This window comes from Wyeomyia smithii, chromosome 3 (genome assembly GCF_029784165.1).
Source record: "Wyeomyia smithii strain HCP4-BCI-WySm-NY-G18 chromosome 3, ASM2978416v1, whole genome shotgun sequence".
In the NCBI taxonomy this organism is placed as follows: domain Eukaryota; kingdom Metazoa; phylum Arthropoda; class Insecta; order Diptera; family Culicidae; genus Wyeomyia; species Wyeomyia smithii.
In genome coordinates this window covers 53,057,646-53,079,639 of record NC_073696.1, presented here as the reverse complement: position 1 = coordinate 53,079,639, position 21,994 = coordinate 53,057,646, and positions in this window count along the sequence as shown.

The following is a 21,994-nucleotide window of genomic DNA, read 5'->3' as shown; positions in this document are numbered from 1 at the left end:
ATGGACATCATCGAAGTAGACGTGTGCGTTGCGAATAGACGTCATTTTTCGAGTCCGCGATTTTTTCAAAGGAATTCAACTCGGATAAAATAATACATAACTGGCATCGTTTGCCCGAATTATCCTGCATTGTTTGTCCTGAATCCTGATTAGTGATATAACCCGTGCTCAAGGCTTTCGGTTTCCTGTGCTGCTGTGCATCACTACTTGCTACTGTTTGGCTGTGTTGCTGCGTGTGGCTGTTATCTGGTGATTGTGCTGTCGAAGACAACTCGGGCATCGTTGGGAAAACGCTAAGAAAGAGGTACGTGCTTCTTGTCGGACCTATTGCGCTTACCTAAGCGCAATGGATGTAGATCCCTTACCCCCCGATCCTCCGTCCCCAAACCCCATCAACTCTGTCCCTCCTGATCAATCCTCTTCGGACCCTGTTCCAGTCACCCCACGCCCCAGGCTTTATCCTGACGGAGCGCGGGCAGCCGGTTTTTTGTGTACTTTAGGCCAAAAGCAGGGCCAAAGTCGAAATCGTTGAATATTTTGCAGATTTCCGAAGACCTGACGTCGCGTTTCAAGGCCGTGACCGAAATTTCAAAGGTCAGACCAAACAAGCTCCGTGTTGTGGTCAATGACCTGAAACAGGCCAACGATATAGCCTGTTCCGAGCTCTTTACCCGAGAATACCGCGTATATGTACCCGCTCGAGACGTGGAGATCGACGGCGTCGTGACCGATTCGAGTCTGTCGGTTTTTTTTTGTCTTCATCTATAGAGTCTGTCGGTTAAGTGTATACTGGAAAGCGGAATCGGTTGCTTCAGGAACGCCGCATGCCCTGATGTAAAGATCATTTATTGTAAGCAACTGCGGTCAGTGTTGCTCGTCGGCGGCAAAAAAGTGTACACCCCGTCAGACTCGTTTCGGGTTACGTTCGCCGGGTCTGCACTGCCCAGCCACGTGTCGATCCACCGGGTGCGTCTACCTGTGCGCCTGCATGTGCCCCGTGTAATGAATTGCACTAATCGTAAGCAGTTAGGTCATACTGCGGCCTACTGCTGCAATAAGGCACGGTGCGGCAAGTGTGGAGAGACCCATGCTGAGGCTAACTGTAGTGTAAATGCTGAAAAATGTATTCACTGCGGGGAAAATCAGCATGAGCTCTCCACATGCGCGGTGTACATGCAGCGCAGGGATAAAATCAAGCGGTCACTCAAGGAGCGTTCGAAGCGTTCTTACGCAGACATGCTTAAAAAGACCACGACCACCTCCCCTTTTACTTCAAACCCCTTTGATCTATTGCCCTCTGATGAAACCGATTCGGACGATTCACTAGCGGAAACATCCTATGTACTGGGGAGTCTAGAAAGACGAAAAACCTTTCCTCTCCTAAGCTTCCCAGAAAAGGTCCTAGGATTTCTCAAAGTGAAATGAAAAATACAATCACTACAAAAAGTGCTGAGGAAAAACCGAAGCAAACTCCTCCTGGGCTCGGAAATTTAAAGTCTCAGAAGGAGCTCCCAGCACTTCCAGGAACATCTAAAACCCCAGTTGTTCATTTTGCACATCCAGTTGATAAATCAAATGCTGGATTGGTGAAATTTTCAGATATTGTGGACTGGATTTTTGAAAACTTCAATATACCCGATCCAATTAAAATTTTTCTCACAGCATTCCTCCCAACAGTTAGATCATTTTTGAAGCAGTTGACTGCCCAATGGCCCCTCCTTGCAGCGATTGTATCCTTCGATGCCTAATTCAACTGCGTATATGAAGGATTCTATCTCTGTCTTACAGTGGAATTGTTGAAGTATTTTACCAAAAATTGATTCGTTTAAAGTTTTGATAAATAAAAACAAATGCGATGCACTTTCCCTTTGTAAAACTTGGCTTACTTCAAATATTGATCTCAACTTCCATGATTTTAATATTATTCGCCTTGATCGAGACACCCCATATGGAGGAGTACTTTTTGGGATTAAAAATTGCTATTCTTTCTATCGTATTAACCTCCCCTCGATTCCAGGCATCGAAGTTGTCGCATGTCAAATGACAATACAAGGTAAAGAGCTTTGTATTGCCTCAATATATATTCCTCCCAGAGCACAGGTTGGGCAACGGCTGCTCTTTGATTTAATAGAACTTCTCCCCTCGCCACGTTTGATTTTGGGAGACTTTAACTCTCATGGCGTGGCTTGGGGTTCCCCTTACAATGATAACCGTTCCTCTTTGATCTACAACCTTTGCGACGACTTCGACATGACTATTTTAAATAACGGTGAAATGACACGTATCCCGAAACCTCCAGCGCGCCCAAGCGCTTTGGATCTATCCTTATGTTCGACGTCGCTACGGTTGGATTGCACATGGAAGGTAATCCTCGATCCTCATGGTAGCGACCATTTGCCTATTCTTATTTCAATTTCCAGCGGGTCAACTCACATGCGACCAGTTGACATTCCGTATGACCTCACACGGAATGTCGATTGGAAGTTATACGAGGAAATGATTTCAAAAGCGGTCGAGTCGATTCAACACATCCACCACTTGAAGAATACAACCTCCTCGCGGGCTTGATTCTCGACGCCGCGTTGCAAGCCCAAACGAAGAAATACCCCGGCGTAACGATCAAAGAGCGGCCTCCCACTCCGTGGTGGGACAAAGAGTGCTCCGATGTCTACACGCAAAGATCCGACGCGTTTTTGGCCTTCCAGAAGGGAGGTATACCTGGCGACTATATACGGTATTCGGAGCTTGATACCAAGCTTAAAAGCTTGGCTAAAGCAAAGAAACGCGGATATTGGCGTCGGTTCGTGAACGAGACGTCGAGGGAGACATCGATGAGCACTCTTTGGAACACAGCCCGAAGAATGCGGAATCGCGTAACGGTCAACGAAAGCGAGGAGTCTTCAAGTCGGTGGATATTTGATTTTGCCAGGAAAGTATGTCCGGACTCTGTTCCTGAGCAAAACATTGTTCGCGATGCGTCTCCGGGCCACGATGCGATAGAATCACATTTTACGATGGCAGAATTGTCAGTTGCCCTCCTTTCCTGTAACAATAACGCGCCTGGGTTAGTTAGAATCAAATTCAACTTGTTGAAGAATCTACCCGGCAATGCCAAGAGGCGCTTGTTGAACTTGTTCAATAAGTTCCTGGAGCAAAACATTGTACCGCAGGATTGGAGGCAAGTGAAGGTGATCGCCATCCAAAAACCAGGGAAACCAGCTTCTGATCACAAGATCTTATAGGCTGATTGCAATGCTATTCTGTATCCGGAAATGATTGGAAAAAATGATACTCCGTCGTTTAGACCATTGGGTAGAATCAAATGGTCTACTATCAGATACTCAATTTGGCTTCCGCCGTGCCAAAGGGACGAATGATTGTCTTGCGTTGCTTTCAACAGATATTCAGCTGGCGTATGCTCGCAAAGAACAAATGGCGTCTGCGTTCTTGGACATTAAGGGGGCTTTTGATTCCGTTTCTATTGACATTCTTTCGGGTAAACTACACCGACAGGGATTTTCTCCAATTTTAAACAATTTTTTGCACAATTTGTTGTCCGAAAAGCACATGCATTTTACGCACGGCGATTTAGCAACTTTTCGAATTAGCTACATGGGTCTTCCCCAGGGCTCATGTTTAAGCCCCCTTCTTTACAATTTTACTGTAAACGACATCGACGAATGTCTGGCAAATTCATGCACGATAAGACAACTGCAGACGACAGTGTAATCTCTGTTACAGGAGCCAAAGCTGCCGATTTGCAAGGACCATTGCAAGATACCTTGGACAATTTGTCTGCTTGGGCTTCACAGCTAGGTATCGAATTCTCTCCGGAGAAGACTGAGATAGTAGTTTTTTCTAGGAAGCATGAACCTGCTCAGCTTCAAATACAGTTAATGGGTAAAACGTTTTCTCAGGTTTTGGTACACAAATATCTTGGTGTCTGGTTCGACTCTAAAGGCACCTGGGGTTGTCACGTGAGGTATCTGTTGAAAAAATGTCAACAAAGAGTGAATTTTCTTCGTACAATAACCGGACAATTGTGGGGAGCCCACCCAGGAGACCTTATAAGGCTTTACCAAACAACGATATTGTCTGTTATTGAATACGGGTGTTTCTGCTTCCGCTCCGCAGCAAACACACATTTGATCAAACTGGAGCGAATACAATATCGTTGTTTGCGTATCGCCTAAGGTTGCATGCAATCGACCCATACGATGAGTTTGGAGGTCTAAGCTGGAGTACTACCATTGAAAAACCGCTTCTGGAGCCTGTCTTCTCGTATTCTTATCAAATGTGAGGTTTTGAACCGTCCTGTGATTGAAAATTTTGAAAGGGTAATCGAACTTAATTCTCAAACCCGTTTTATGACATTGTATTTCAATCACATGCCCCGAAATATTAACCCTTCTTCGAATATTCCAAATCGTGTCAACTTATCAAATACTTCTGATTCTACTGTGTTTTTCGATACATCCATGATAGAAGAAACTCGTGGAATCCCGGATCATTTACGCGTGCAGCAGATCCCCAAAATTTTTTCTAATAAATATCGAAATATCAACTGCGACAATATGTTCTACACTGACAGATCACTTCTCGATGGGTCCACTGGCTTCGGTATCTCCAATAACAATTTAACCGTCTCCCATTAGCTCGATAATCCTGCTTCTGTTTACGTCGCAGAATTAGCTGCAATTCAGTACACCCTAGGGAATATCGAAAAAATGCCCACGGTCCATTATTTCATCTTTACGGACAGTCTCAGTTCCATTGAGGCTCTCCGATCGATGAAAGATGTTAAGCACTCTCCGTATTTTCTGGGGAAAATACGGGAACATCTGAGTGCTTTATCCGAAAAATCGTATCAGATTACCTTAGCGTGGGTCCCTTCTCACTGCTCGATACCGGGTAATGAGAAAGCGGACTCTTTGGCTAAGGTGGGCGTAACAAACGGTGAAATCTATGAAAGACCAATTGCCTTTAATGAATTTTTCACATTTGTACGTCAGAATACGATCATCAGTTGGCAAAATGCTTGGACCAGAGGGGAACTGGGAAGGTGGTTACATTCCATTATCCCCAAGGTATCGACGAGCCCGTGGTTCAAGGGGTTGGATGTAGGTCGAGACTTAATTTGCATGATGTCTCGGCTCATGTCCAATCACTATGGATTTGACGCGCATCTCCGTCGTATTGGGCTGGGGGAAGGCGGTATCTGTGGAGAAGGTTATCATGACATAGAGCATGTGGTTTGGTCTTGCCCTGAACACCGTGGCGCCAGGTCTAAATTAATAGCTTTCCTGCAGGCCGAGGGTAGACAGCCGGCTGTACCTGTTCGTGATGTCTTGGCGAGTCCCACTCCTTTCCGCCTACATCCAACTTAACCGCAAGTACACGTTTGGACCCCCGATCCAGAACCAGCAACTAGACCCCGCACGATACCAGTAACTAGAGGCCCGAGGAAAACTGTTCGTGTCTTGGTTTAGCAGAACATAACAAATAGCTGCTCATTGTTTTTGGCTGTTTGAAGAACATCATGACGCCCCAACAACAAATCATCAATTTTAAAACGAGTTTTAGTTTTAATCTTAGATTTAATTTCAACTCGTAGTCGGCAGCGAGGATAAAATATTTGTCTTAAGTTTTTAAGATACTTTATGAAGTAAGATTCTAGATATAATTGGCTCCGTAAAACATTTACTTGTATTGTGCCGTGTCAAATAAACGTTAATTGAAAAAAAAAAGACGGACATTAAAAATTTGTTTAGCGAAAGTAATAATGCATACCATGCCAGATGCTATATCACAAGATTGGGGAATATCGAGACATTGGTGTTTCTGTTCAGTGGTAGTACCTCAATAAGCGTTTCAGGAGAGTACATTTTCGTTCCACTTTTCTTAGTATGCCACCTGCTAAAGAAAGGCGTAGTCCTACGTTGAAATATACTCCACATATGAGGGATTTCGCGCCAACTCGATCAAATGTTAGCAGCACCCTATCAGATATTCAATGTAACTTTGTGATAATGTTGGCCTTACTACCCTCATAACATCAATTTTTTTTATTAAAATTATTTGTACTAACATTTGAAAAGGGCTCGAATTATTTTTATAATAAAGACAAGAGATAGAAAAAAGTTATCAAAGGATGACTTCTAGGGAATTATCTGAACTTTGATTTAAAAATGTTGAAAAAATTGAATTTGAGATCCCACGCATAGGGATTTTTAAGAAATCGTTTATCGCAGATTTTTTTTTTTTTTTCAAAATAAGAGCAATTCCACAACCAATTTAATCGACCATTTTTGATTTGGCTGAAACTTTCCATAGTCGTTTCTATAGGAAAAAGATGTCATTTTGTGCTATTGGTTAAATTTTTTGGAACACGACTCATTTTTGAGAAGCTTTTGAAAAATGATATTCTGGGAAGGTTCAATACAAATATTTTTAGGGCCAAAACGGTTTGTGTGATCGGAGTGACGTCTTCGGCAAAGTTGTGGATACAAATTTTGTCTCTCCGAGAAAATCATAAACTCTAAGAAAAAATTATTTATTTAAAAAAAAAGTTAAAAGAAAATTTAAAAATTAATTAGCGTAGAGCGGGGCTAGTTGGTTACGGGGTAAGTTGGTCAATGAGAATATCTTCGAATCTACGTATCCAAAAATCATGTAATATGGGTGATATGTAGCGGATAACCAGAGAAACTAAATGACAGAATAAAGTACAGTTTCAATTAGGACGCATAATAAATACAGGTTTATGCCAAATTGGCCATCAATTCTACTCGGTTTTCAAGTTGAAACTTTTTGTCTAAACAAAGCTAGCCAAATTGAAATAAATCTAGTTCAATGCATAATGAATGTGCTTTTTGTTAGTTCTAAGTTGTATAAAATATTAAATAAATAAATTTTCGCCAAAATTTTATTTCCATGTATTTTAAGTCATTTTCATATTTAATACATGAGGGGCTAGTTGGTCACATACTAGCGGGTCTTGTTGGTCCTATGCACATCATCAATGAATTCAAATAACCAAGTATATGCAAATCCAGGAACGGCGCATTTCGTGATGCATACTAAAACCAAACGAAAACAACATGTGCTCTGCTTAGCAAAACCGTTTATTTTAAACGACAAACAATTTGGTTAGTTATCTTCATTTCGTCGTCATTTTTATGAATGTTTCAGTGGACACTATAAATGCCGAGTCATTGATCTGAAATAATTATAACGTACACTAATGCATCGACAAATGCCTCCTACCCGACGAAAATTTCATCGAATGCAAGTTTTCAACAACAAAAAAACTTATGAGACTTTGGTAGTGTGCTTGTGATTGCAGATGCGAATCTAGAATTCGGCTCCGGTTCTCAATTTAATCCATGTTGTCTTTGATTTAGTGTCCAACCAAACCATTAGACAGATTTCATCATATACTTTTCGTCGGGTATGAAAGAATAATACGATTTGTTTCATGTAATTTATGAGTTACTTTTCTCCTGGTTTGAGATTTCGGAAAGCGAACGTATAAACAAAAATCCGGAAGAGGTTTGACTTCCGCTGAGACGCTACAAGCTGCCGCAAATGCAGTGAAGTAGAATAGCTGAATTGTCCTTTCGAAATAAAAACGGTCAATTTACCCCGCACCCTGACCAACTTACCCCATCTGAGGGGCTAGTTGGACAATTTGACATCAACTCAAAAAACATAAATTATCCGCAAAATCGTAAACTATTTTGAATCGTTCATATTTTTTTTTCTAGAAGCTTCAGACTTAACGCAACATTTTCATGTAATGAGTTTTTGCCATAATATTCCCTACAAAAAGTTAGAGAACATTTTGACCAAAAATGACCAACTAGCCCCGCTCTACCCTATCTAAAAAAGCTTATTTCTTCAAAATTTATTTATTTTTATAAACACTACAAGAGAATACCTAAACAATGCAAGGACAAAATTGATATCTACAATTTTGCCGAAGACACTATGTCAATCATTCAAACTGTTTTGGCTGTAAAAATATTTTTAAATTCCAACAGAGCAGTCTATGTGGAATTAAAAATATTTTTACAGTCAAAACGGATTGTTTGATTGGCATAGTCTCTTCGGCGAAGTTGTAGATAATAAATTTGTCCTTCCATAAAAAAATGTGCCTTGTGAAAAAGAATTTTTTTTAATAAATCATTTTTATTTTCTCTAATTTCTCCATGATCAGACCGATTGCATTGTTTAGGTAATCTTTTTTAGTTTTTATATAAAAAAATAGATTTTGAAAAATGAGCTTTTTAGATAATTAATTTTTGATTTTTCCTTCGACTTTTTTTTAAAAAATAAATAATTTTTCCTTAGAGTGTATGTTTTTTCGGAAAGAGCAAATTATTATCTACAACTCTGCCAAAGACGTCACACTGATCACACAAACCGTTTTGGCTCTAAAAATATTTATAATCATCAATAACCTTCCCAAAATAGCATTTTTCAATATATTTTCAAAAATGAGTTGTGTTCCAAAAAATTAAACCAATAGCACAAAATGGCATCCTTTGCCTATAGAAACGTCTATGCGAAGTTTCACCCAAATCAAAAATAGCAATTTTAAAAAATATTAAAACTGGAACATTTTTTGTCTAACTGCTCATAAGTTTTTTTAGATCGACAATTTAGTAACCTAAAACTGTTTTGAACAATGAAAAGAGATGAAAAATTGTTTGTTGGAAGATTTTTTTTAAGAGTGCCCACTTTGGTTTGTTCATAAGAGTTCTAGGCATCAACATTGTCTATCTAAAAAACTTATTTTGAAAACAAATTTGTGATGACCGATATTTTTAAAATCATTCTTTCAAATTTCCAGTTTGAAATAAATTTTACATTTTTTTTTTCATTTTTTATTAATTGAAATCCAATTTACTTCTGTTTCAAATTTTTTTAAACATATTTATACAATTAATTTTTCAAAGTTTTTAAATGAAAGTTAAGACAATTTTTTCTTGTCATTATTCAAATATATCGATTTATTAAAATATCTTCAGCCCTGTTGAACCGTTAGTACAGATAAATTTTCAAAAAAATATGCAAAGTTGCTTAGAATAGTAAGGCCCAGACACTAGAAATGGTCGGGTTTGATATATTTTAAAGCCGTACCCAGCCCGAACCCGATTTCCCTTTCTTACCAAACCCAAACCCGACCCATACACGATATTTTCGAAAACTCTCAAGCCCGAGGCCGTCGAATTCTGATTTCGGGTTTGAAAGCCGATCGAAATCCGACGATCTCTACTACACACCCACAAGTTTCATTGAATTCTGAGAGGGTGCTTCCAGTCCTTCAGTCGAGTTGGCGCGAAACTCTGCAAATGTACCTTCACTAACGACTGGGTAAAAAACATCTTAGCTTATTTTTCAAACTTTTCCATTAAAAAAATACAAGGTAAGAGTTGGTTGACCATAGGCGCTCTCTTCATTTGTTGGTAAAATATTTCTCGAAATGTAGAATTTCCATATAAAGTCGCGATAATTTCAAGTAAGCGTGTGCTTTAGTTTTTCAAATACTGTCATAACTCACATAATTGGAAGAGAAACCATTTGCATAGAAGGTTTATGGCTTTCATCACCAGAGCAGTATGCAAAAAAACATAATCTCATCAGTAAATTAGTAAATCAGTAAATTCTCCCAGTGGATTACAAATTTTCAACAAAATCTCCCTTGATTTTAACTTATTATTTGGTATTAATTTGAATTCCATACCCAACCATTCCTCTCGCTTCCAGGCTAATGTACTTTTGTAAGATGTTTTATTCCAGGAAAATACAAATTTAAAACGCGAACCCGATCAGAAAGAAAAAACAAAAATGTAACAGAAGCTGTTAGTTTGTTACGGGAAAAACCTTACAGGCTGTGTTTTCAATTGGATCCCGTTAGGTGTTAAAATAACAGAAATTATAACAGAAATGATTCTACTAGTATCAAACACATATCAAAATTTGTTACTAATGTATCAGCTTTCTAACAAAATAATATAATATATAGAACAATTTAATAACAAACTTTTTTAGAAACAACAGGTTTTGATAAAAACGAAAAATTAGTTAAACTTGTTTCAGAACTACTTCATTTTAGGTTTTGTTATTATAACACATTCAGATTCAATTTTGTTATCAAAATTATATGGAAAAATACAAAATTGTATCAAAATATGTTATTTGTATCTCGCGTTAATAGAATTTTGTAATTTTTAGTTATGCTCTTCTGAACGGGAAGACTTTTCAATGTATCATAATAATTTTTCGTCATTAGTTTTTATATAGAAGCCAGGTTACTCACGTATTTAATTCTTTAATCATCAGTACATCAAAATTATTCATATGGTGTAGCAAGTTGAGACAAGTTGAGTTTTCATTGTTGTTAAAAATCTAATGAGGATCGATTGACCACAAAGTTCTCAAGTTAGTTGCTGTTTTATAACTCTTTCAGTATAAGGAGCGTAACAAAGTTCTCGCTCTTTCTTAATAAAAACACAACTTTATTTTGAAAAAAAACAGTTATCTATAAATTATTCAAAGTATTGTCCATCGCTAGCTAGAACTTTGTCCCATCATTATAACAGAGCTCGGCTTCTTCAAATTTAGCGTTTTCGAAAGTTTTGGTCCTCCTTCACGCAGACAATTGTCAACATCGATATTACAGTGTTTAACCCAAGAAAGATAGTCAGCGTCAATTTAGCTCCTCGCTTTGAGTGACATAGGCCTCTTCTTTTTCAAATAGTGCGAAACCGTGCTCGTTTTTCAAAAATCTGAATTCTGGTATTTGTTATGTATTGACGTGTTAACACCGGGATGATCACTCGTTATTAAATTTTAAACAAACACAAAATGATTTAAAATAATGCATTAATTTAACGCCAGAATAAGATTATCTTTCCAGGGCGACGGCGCTTTTCAGTTATTCAGTAAACTTTTTTTACAGTTTTCTTGTTAAAAAAATCGTTTCAAATAATTCGTCCCAAATATAACTGCTGTTTTGAAATCCAAGCTGGCCAAATATTAACCAATACAGGATGATATTCTATGATGATTATTCTCTAACCGTTGAAAATCATCGTGTGATTTAATATAGGCTAAGCAGGATTCTTCAGCACAAAGATTCAAGCTTTCACGAAACATTTGCGATAGTATTTTTCAACATTGTTTGAACGTTATCCGAGAAAATCGTCTTTGGTTTTAATGTGAATTTGAGCGACGAATTTCCTCCCTTATCTTCGAAATATATATAACACGGTTCATACACAGTTAAAAAAAATATTTTGTCGAATTGCATGTAAATAATTGCCTCTATCGCTTATGATAAAAAAATCCATAATATTCCACGCAAATTTAAATAATATTGCACATAACTTCAAACAAAATCGTTTTACGTCAAAAGCAACAGAAAATTTATATGAGAAAATATTTTACATGACGTGCAATATTCAAAATTTTTTACTTGTAACCCAAATTTGCATTAATATTACACTAATTTCCAAAAACAAAGATGAAAGTATTAGTATTATATACTAAACATAGCTAATTCAACAAAGCTAACAATACTATCCTCGGTGAGAAATATTTTTAAAATTTTTGGGATCTTTCAATAACAGTTTACAACAGCTTACAAACCAATATCGACCGAATTTGATTTCAGTTAATCGAACGAAATCCAAAAATCTTCCGCCCTGCCAAACACAACAAGATGAATCGCCTCGCCACTATAAAGCACACTTTCCAGCCCAACCCCACCGAATGTACTAATTGTTTAGAAAGAGAAAACCCTTCAGGTAAATCTGGTACGTGAAATATGCTTCAGTTGCGACCAACGCAAAATTTATGGAATCATTGTTCAGAAGCTACATCGAAAAGCTGCACTGTTCACAATATACACACACGTGTGCCGCTTTCGCTGCATCGCCTGCGCTAACCCATAGCCCGCCCGAATGCAACGTATTGCCGGGAAGATAAAGTGCAGCATAAATTTACATTTAATTAGAAAATTAGCCAAAAATATGCGACTCACGGTAATCGTATGAATCCCGCTGCACTGTTTTAAGCAGTTTTAAGGAAGAAGCTCGGCTACGGACGCGTTCCATCTGAAATGGGAATTTGCCGCATCCAGGTAATTTCCGGATGAACAACAACTGGATAGCGCAAGGAATGTATGGCACCCTCCTCAAAACGATGCTCCGTTGCAGCCACTCATGCGACTGCGAGATGCTGTTCAGTTGTTCAAATACAATCCCATCTAAGTATACACTCCATCGTTGGCTGATCCTAGACAAGACAAATAATAGAAGACCGAACACAGCGTGAATCGGAAGTGCAAACTAATGAAGGTAATGCAAATGTTGCTACATAAAATTTGAAAAAAATGTAATTGAATTTAATTTTTGTCGCCTCGACCTTCCAGAACTCCCAGATGTTTTCCAATCCGCAGCTCTTACGCTAGACGAAATCAACCCAGCTGAATCCATCGGGCTTCCAGCCACACGGCAATCAGCAAGGATTGTTGATCTCTTTGTTATGCATAGAGAAATTCCCAAGCCGTGGTGCCGTTTCCTATCTCTCCGTGCCCGCAACCAGTTAAAAACTTAGTTACGGCTGCAGCTTTTGCATCATTTTCATTTTCCACTTTCAATTGCACACCGGTGCGCGGATGGAGGGGTTGCTATTTAGCTCAGCTACTCCGTTAGGAACTGCCCCGCAAAACAGACGCATTCTCGCGCCATTCTAGCGAGAGTGAGAAATAAAAATAAAATATAATTTCAAATTATAATAATTGTACTTTATAGAGTTTATCTTTTTAATAAACAAAACAATCTTTGCCCCTTCCAGAGAGCGTCGCAGGCCACACCGGAAGCTGCAACCAGCTTCCGCTCCGGCAATGAGGATGCACTTGGGGAAAGATTGTGAGGAGAAAATATCAGCAACCTGCATTACAGGTCTATTAGCCGGTGGTGAACTGATAATTTTGTGAAAATTGTTATTTATTAGTTAACTGTGAGGCTTTTTAAGCGGAAGATATTGTTGTCATGGTGGATAGTCATTTAGTGTGCTACGGTGATTAGTTCAGAGCAACATGAAACATGTTGACATTAACCTAAATGACCATTCCGTTGCGAAAAATAGATTAAAACTACTTAAAGAACTTTTCATTCCAGCGCACATTTTTTTCAAACATAAAGCCTTCGCTAATGGAGTCCCCCGGTGGATTAGCACAGTTTGTCTCTTACTCAGTTTACTTAGTACGGACACGCCTTATCCATACCAAACCAACCACTTCTTCTGCGGTAAGATCAATCTTTCGTGATGCACCTTTCCGTAATTACCCACATCTTATTAATTAATCATGTTCGTGCAACTCGCCTCTCGGACTAGGATTACGCGCCGGATTGAAGCTTCGCGGCTGGGGCGGTCCTACCGTGTTGCGTCAGCTGGTGTTGTAACAGTAATGCCTACCCTAGCCACTTGCCGGTCTGGCCTGCTGAAGGTGATTGTTGGGAAAATAAGTTTTTCATTTAGTTTATCTATAATTCATGCATTTTTATGATAATGAAGAAAATTATGAAAAAAGTTTACGCTCCCTGCTTTTCAGAGTGACTACCAGGGGACATGGATCGAGAACTGTCCACTGTAGCCGAGGTCGGTTCGTCGCTGCGCCGGGCATCTCGAAAACTTTGAAAGCGAAACCGATGGGGGTGGTTTGGGATTGAATAAGTGAAGAAAATCTAGGATAATAATTTAGGATTATTATAAACCATTCGCTTGAGCGAATAAAATGTAAAAAGCTATGGGAACAATGTTTACGATGCAGGGGGTTCACCGGCAGAGACACCAGACCGGAATGGAGACTAATTATTTGCAAGAAAACATCACCCGGGACACGTTAATCCAGGATTTGCGACTGTTCTGTGGATGCGCCCGGGGAAGTTGAATTTCAAATAGAGTTCTGAAAAAAAGCCATTGAGTGAAAAATATGGGAGTCATAAATATTAGTATTATGTGTTTGCGAATTTTTATTCAGCATTTTTTTACCAATTAGCTATTTTACAAGTGATGGAGCTTTATTTCATTCGCGTCTCATGTTTATTTTCAATGAACAAAACATTAATTGACACAGAACATAATGGCACACAGCCATAAAAATTTACGAATCAGGTTGCTCAGAAAAGTACATGTTACAACTAATGCATAATGACCAATCTTGTTTTTATTTTCTCATGAAATTTTCTTTTAGCTTGTTACTTTTTGTGTTTAATGCGCGGTTATAAGACACAAAAATTGATAAAATCTTAAAAAGTAACAATATCTTCTCCGTTTGATTGGGGTGTACCCAAAATATTCTTGCCCTGTCCAAATTGAATCTGAATTCACTCAAACTTCATCGCAACTTCGAAATTCGTGATCAGTAAAATTTAGTTCAGCATTGGGTTTGTTCAGATTTTTTTATGAGTTTTGCTCAACACTTATTAAAACTTTCACAAAGAATTTGTCCCTGTAGTAATCGTAATATTATCACCCATTTTTGGGACTCCCGCCCATATGTAACAAAACGTAACACCGACACCTACCCTCTCATAAAAATTATGTAACGCAGTAGAAGGATCTACCTAATGAAAATGCTCGCTTTAAGAGAGATTTTTCGTCATGTAACGTTGATCTTACGTCCCCCCTCCCTTATGTAACAAATCGTAGGGAGTAGCCCCGCCACACTATAAGCGTTACGGATTTTATGCCTACCGCCTTACATAAATTCTGCATCCTAGCAGCATACAGCAAATCACATTACACGCATCCCCACACGCAAAAGTTCGAGCTTTAATAATCCAATGTGTCCTTTCAAAACGCACATTGATTGCTCTGATTTCTCACAAAAAATGTGTGAAATGCATAACGCATCAGTTGTACAATGCATTATTAACATATACTCTTCTAAGGATAATCTCACCGATTACAAGAATTCCTACTAGGATATCATTACGATTGCAGCATTCTATATAGAAGCGCTTTCGTACGTACCTAGACAAATTCCTGAATCTTGCAAGTTGGAAAATGCAATATCTCTGTAACGCTACATTTTGTTTTTTTGCTTATAAGTGATTCCTATGTAAAATTTTCTGCTAAACACATTGGTGTGGTCAAAATCAAAATCGAAGGTAGGGGTAATTCGAGGAAATTGCAAATTAAGTTTTGAATTGTAAAAAATGCAATGTTGGCAACACTGTAGAAAAAAAACTACGTAGTTCGAATCTACATCTAAAACCCTTCAAAATGATATGTCAATATCACCTGTAGCTTTTCAGGGTCCCGAGATATCCGCAAATTAAAAAAGGTGTTTTGCTAAATTCGCAAAAAGTAGAGGCAGTCCTTTTGGTCGAGGGGTCCCCCAATCGCTACAACACTACTGTATTTATGAGTTCCGGCCCAAAGTACATCGACTCACAAATTTTGGTCGAAATCGGAGATGATCGATGCATTTCCTCGGACACTTGACATGGAATGAACCATATTTTCTAAAAGTTGAGTAAAAAAAACATAAACTGTTTCTTAAACAACTGATTCAATTTAATTTTGAAAGGATTCTAAATTAATCGCTTATTGAAGTTAGGTACCTCGTCTTGACGACGCACAGTGTTTCCGTTTTCTAAGAAGGGGGGTCGTAAATGTTGTTTTCCACAAAAAACGAGCAACCAACTTATTTTTTGATTTGGTTGAAACTTTGCATAACCGTTTCCATAGACAAAAGATGCCATTTTGTGCTATTAGTTTTTTGGAACACGGCTCATTTTTGAAAGGTCATGAAAAAATGCTATTTCGGAAAGGTATTGATGATTACAAATATTTTTAGATCCAAAACGGTTTGTTTGATCAGAGTGACGTGTTCGGCAAAGTTGTAGATAATAATTTTGTTTTTCCGAAAAAAATATTCACTCTAAAAATTATATTATTTTTGGAAAAAAGTAAATAGAAAAATTGGATATTATTTATCTACAAAAGCTATTTTTTATAAATTCAGATTTTTTTATAAAAGTTACAAAAAATAACCTTAACAATAAAACCGGTCCGATCATGGAGAAATCAGGAAAATAAATTATGATTTTTTTGGCAAAAAAATTCTAATTATCTTTTTCGAGGGGCATATTTTTTCATAAAAAATCCCCGGGACCGGATCATGAAAAGACAAATTTGTATTGTGTCTTGGAGTATTGTTACACTCTTGATATTACATTAAACAGTACGTTCGCAGCGCCACCGCCGTTCGGTGGCGGGTAAACGAACTAGCTGCCATGGAAAACGTGGGCAGATTCGAATCTGTACACTAATAGCGAAGAATTTCTTTAAGAAGACGTTGGTAAGATCGTTCTGAGCTGTAACTGTATTATCAAGTAATATTAAATACGAGCCACTAATGTAAATTAGTCTGGAAGTGTGAATACAATGTTATGTCCAATAGATATAACAACGCATTCATGCGGGGCTTAGTGTTTATGAAGACGATCTCGGAATGTACGTGTATTACCAGGCATTCTTGAAATGGGTCGTTGGATGAACACTAGAACTGTCACCTTTCATCTCCAGGGCTAAAAATATTTGCATCTTTGTATTATGTAAAATATTAGAAAATGAATAAAAAAAATCAGCTTTAAATAGAAATAGATGCAGATAGGTTTTTTCCATAAAAGCACTGCCGGCCAGTGGGAGATGAATTGTAAAAACACACACACACACACACTCTTGATATTACATTAAACAGATTTTAAATAAGTTGATATAACGTCGAGATAAACCTATTTCAGTATTTTAGGGGGATTGGGGCAAAATTTCACGTGGATCAGACACCTACCAGTCGATTCCCGAGACTTTGTTACTATAAGACATAATTTGACTACCTCTTTTAGTCATTAGCGCATTACCATCATTGCTCATACATACTCGATATTATTTCGCTTTGTGAAATATACTGAAATCTCAGACAAACAGACGTGCCTCTTCGAACAAAAATCCTGAAAAATCTTTGTCCTTATTCGAAACGTTACACTCATACGCCACCATGTGAACTTATTGCCTGCTTACTTATTTTCGTAAAACGGTTTTTGCATTTGCTAATGGGTGTGTACGCTTGCTTAAATCAACACAAGCGGCATTACTGATGGTTTTTGTCTTTGAAAATGAAAAGGCACGCTTGCTTATAGTGCCGCTTGCGACATTATGCGACATTATTACCCACTAAGCAAAATTTCAAAATTATCGTTATTTTTCTGGTCGATGAAATCGTCATCGAGTGGCACGTCTGTTTATCGGTGCCAAAATTATACCAAAACCGTTTTCATAGAATCCCCTTTTTGAACTCAATTTTTGTCCGATTGTAGATCTGTTTTTTTTAAAAAGGGTAAGAAAATGCTAACACATGGACAAACTCTTAAAATTTTGATATTTGGCTTTAAAACAAAATGGCGTCGAAAAAACATCGAAAATTTCCGATTTCTCAAAAATTTGAAATGGCGCCACTGTGAATTTGTTTTCGCGTCAAAATACATGAAAAAATCATACATAGAAGCCGAGGCAAAAAAATTGTTACACTGTGTAATAGAAGATCGATCTGCTCCTCGCCTTCACCTTATGCAACCATGTGGCATATCTTTCTATGCAGCTGCTCTTTTTTCTTTTAGATTATTTCCAGTGAAATGATAATCGGGTGCAAATGTAATGTATTCGAGCTTGCAAATCATCTAGCTTCAAGTTATAATAATCCAATAGCGATGAATGTATAGATTCTAAAACATTTTGTATCTTCTCATAATTCCTACCAGTTTTTCTAGCTCAAATTTTAAAAATATGCATTCTTGGAAATTTTCATCTACCACAGTGCGACGTAGTTGCCCTGAAAAGATTTAAAATGACATCTGAGATCGATGTACGGCCTCTTCATGCTGGTCTCGGAAATACTCATATAAGGTGAACGCCATTTCAGGCTGTTTTCCGACAACCGAGAGTCGCCATCTTGAATTTTAAAAAGGCGTCTGGAATCGATTCCAGAACTTTGGATTTGCTCTGAATCCACAAAAGCCCATAAGGTGGTATTCGGTCATTTTAGGCTTTTTTTCAAAAACCGGAACCACCTCAAATTAAAAATGGTGTCTGGGATCGATTCACGACCTTCAGATATCATCCCGCTTCCAAAAATATCTAGGTATTGCTATTTGGCCTCGCTTTCAGCTCTGCTCGGTCGATATCTGCGTTCGAATCAAGATTCTATTAGGTTGAGGTACACAGAAAAAAAACTTTACATTTTACAATAGTATCATAAAATCTCTCAGCTGGTCTTGAAGCAATGAGGTATACAAAGGAGAGGAAGAAGAAGACATTTGTCTGTATTAGTAACGAAAAAAAGGTAAACAGAAGCACGTGTTGAGGTTGTGACGTAGATCTCCAAAAATAAGAAAATGCCATTTGGATTTGTGTTCCGCAATGTTTAACGACGCAGGTGGGCCTTTTCAGCCGTAAACTGTCATAACCTGTGAAAAATTTCCTTAAAAATGTACCGAACATTGATTTTTGGGCATTATTTTTTTACTTCTACGTCATCACTGTTAACAAAAAATAAGCCCTTTATACCCGAGACTCAAACCATCTCCGTACCTTCCTATATTCCATTGGTCTTGAAGTACGATGCTGGCCCAACAAGCCAGATGTAATAGCCTACTCATAGGTTCGAATCTCGGCTCGGGAGAGACTGTTAGTGTTAATACGATCGTAGCGCTAGCCCCGCAAATTGTCCTGTACACTAACAGTTGGCAACGAAGTCTGTGTATAGAAAACAGACAGTCGAGTTCCGAATTGGAATGTAGCACCATGGCTTTGTTTTGCTTTGCTTCCATAAAATCTACATTTCACAATATTATCATAAAATCACAATTTTCCGCTTTTTGATGGACGCTTTACTGATTTACCAATCGGTTACTGAAAAAATGAAGGAAATCCGATAAAACCGATAAGTTATAAGTATTTGAAATTGGATAATTTTCGTGACGCTCTCGATTTTTTCTGTATTTCACTTACACCCCTAGCCCAGATATGGAATGGTCTCCAGTTGTGTTCCTCGAAGACTTGTGGTGTGCTTTGAGAATTAAGCTTACTTCAAATCTGTTTTTTGTTCTCTCAAATTTGAAAAAGAAACTAACATTTTGCATTGCTTTGTATCAAAAACTGGCACTGGACTGACTAGTTTTTCACTGGTATTTACTATACAAAAGATTGTCGCTATACTTTTTATAGACTGTAAGTTTACTCAGAGGAGTTTACTTCGGTTTCGCAGTCTTTAAAATGTGAAAAAAACGATATTTTTCTCTTACACCGACGTTTCGAATAACATGTATTCTTTATCAAGGCTCTACAAGTGAATTAAGATAAAAAAAGATAATTTAGGAACAGTTATATAAATTATGCACATAATATATCTTTATCGAGAGGACCATTTTCCTGTAAAGTGATTCTTTGGCTAGAGCATTAATTGTCAAAACAGATAATCCTGGAAACAGCATTAACGTGTTGGAAATGTGCCGCATTATCACAAACGAACATACAGTGAACAAACGCAGCCATGTTGAAGGCCTGAGCCACATAGGGGGAACTGGATGAAAAAAATTGGGTCCAGCTGAACTTTTCTCTGTGGTATAGTGGGGCATCGAAATGTCCAATTTTTTATACCAGCATTAATATTACCGAGGGGCTATACAACGATGCAATAGCATTTTTACTTTTCTAAGTTTTTACAACATTTAGTGAAAATTTAAGGAAGAACCCAAAATCGAGCAGTTGATGATAAGGCTAGTATATACTGTTCATACACTTGTTCATACTGTTCATACAAAACAGTCACCAGACCTGACTGCTTCTGTTGGATAAAAAGCCAAAATCTTTTAGTTTTCTTACGAGTGCGGTATAGTATGTACTTATATACGAAATGATGGTATGTAGGTACTTATAGCAACTTGGAGTTACATTTTCGGGATAACCATGACTAAATGGAAGGAACATTTGCATCTTTTTGAAAAATTAAACAAAAACCTGTCGAAACACCCATTTTTGGGTTAACATGTGGTAGAAAACAGTAAACCACAATGAATAAATTAAAGAATACTTTAAGCCCAGTATGTTTTAAAGGTTTTGAATGATACAACGATGTTCACACATAACACGGTTGTAAACCTTTTCGAGCTTAATGAATTTCACGCGTCAGCCGCAGAAACAACAACAGAAGCGTGAACATATTCATGCATTAAATACATCTTAGATTTTAATCTCCTAACATCATCTGTGCTCGCTAGATTTACTTATCAAAATAAATTTATTGGAGAATTAGAATTTTGGTTTTCGAATAAAATCTCAATTTACAAACATATATATTCTTCGATGGTACTAGAGTTTCCAAAAACAAAACCCTTTATTTTATTTCAACATCATACCACAAGCGGTACAAAAATCTAAAATCAGTATTCTATTTTCGGCAGGATTTTGATGATTATTCAATCAATTTATGGAAACATTTTTAAGCAAAATTATTTCATTGAAAAGCTGAAAAAAAATCAATTTTTGCACCCCTCAGATGATTGTTGCCTTCAAGCACTACTGGAATATTATTCAACTTGCAAGCAGTGCCACCAGATTCACAGAATAACTCATACTTAACCGATAGCTCAAAACCAATAATGATGACTGTCTTTTGTAGCAGATGACGTTTACTGTATCAGGATTATAAACTACTTGTAATCGTTTAAGAGGTTAAGCTGAAGTAATGTATCCTAATTGGGTGCTTCATAGCTTATAGAACTACTGTATAAATGTCCAAAAATATGGAGTTAAGAGATAACTTACTAACGTCTAAGTCGAAACAAGTCTTGCAAAATCAGAAGTTATTCCGCCTGATCACCAGACATATTACTGTAAAATTAGCTTAGGAACTCTCAAAGATTTTGCATCGGGTGCACCGGTTTATTGGGTTATATTGATGAATTCCACAAAATGCTAAGTACTTAAGTATATCGTTTTACTTTTTTGCGTGTAGCTCACACTATTGCACATTTTGTACAAGAACTGGTTTGATTTAAATTTTAGTATAGCTCATTTTGTTCACGTTTCCCGCATCTTAGAACACCCGCACAAAGACGTAAACCACCAATACTGCCAGTCGAATATTGTCAACAATAGTTTGTTTTGATTCTCGTTCGGCTAATTCATCGCTTTTAAAGGTGGTTATTCATCTCCTACTGTTAGGAACAACCACCGCCGTTCACTGTCAGTTCAAAAAAACTCCATTTTTCGTTAAAAACTGAACATATGATAAATTTGACAGCAGCTTTACTAGAGTGGTTCGCGAACACTGCATGTACAGAAAAGTTGTACCCACAAAATATAAAACGACATTAGTGATGTACTTATGTTTGGAAAAAAGGGAGCAACACTGTCCTTGAACGATCAACGTCAAAAGATAAGTATAAGGGCATCTACAGCGGTGGTGCAAATCGATGTTTTGTTTTATTTTTCTTTGGAACAAACTCAAATTCACTGAAGCACCACTATTGCAAATTTTGTTTTAAAGGTACCAGATTTGAACTGGGGTGACATTGCGCATCTCGTTTCGAGTAACTCGTACAAAAATAAATTATCACTGATGAGCGTTATGTTAGGTTAGAGAATAAAAAAATCGTTTGAATCGAGCTGCACAATGTCACTTCTGAAAAAACCTTGTAAACTCGCATACGTTTTGATCTATTTTTGTCACTTTTTGATCTAAAATTTGAAATAAATCGTTCTAAAATCCTTGCACGCTACCACCAATTGCGGGTGGGTAAAATGTCATATTCTAATTGAATATTACATTTTTAGCTATTTTAATATAAGCATTTTGCGAGTGATGTGGGATAAACAAAACAAAGATTTTTCACATCAATTCACTATTGATTTT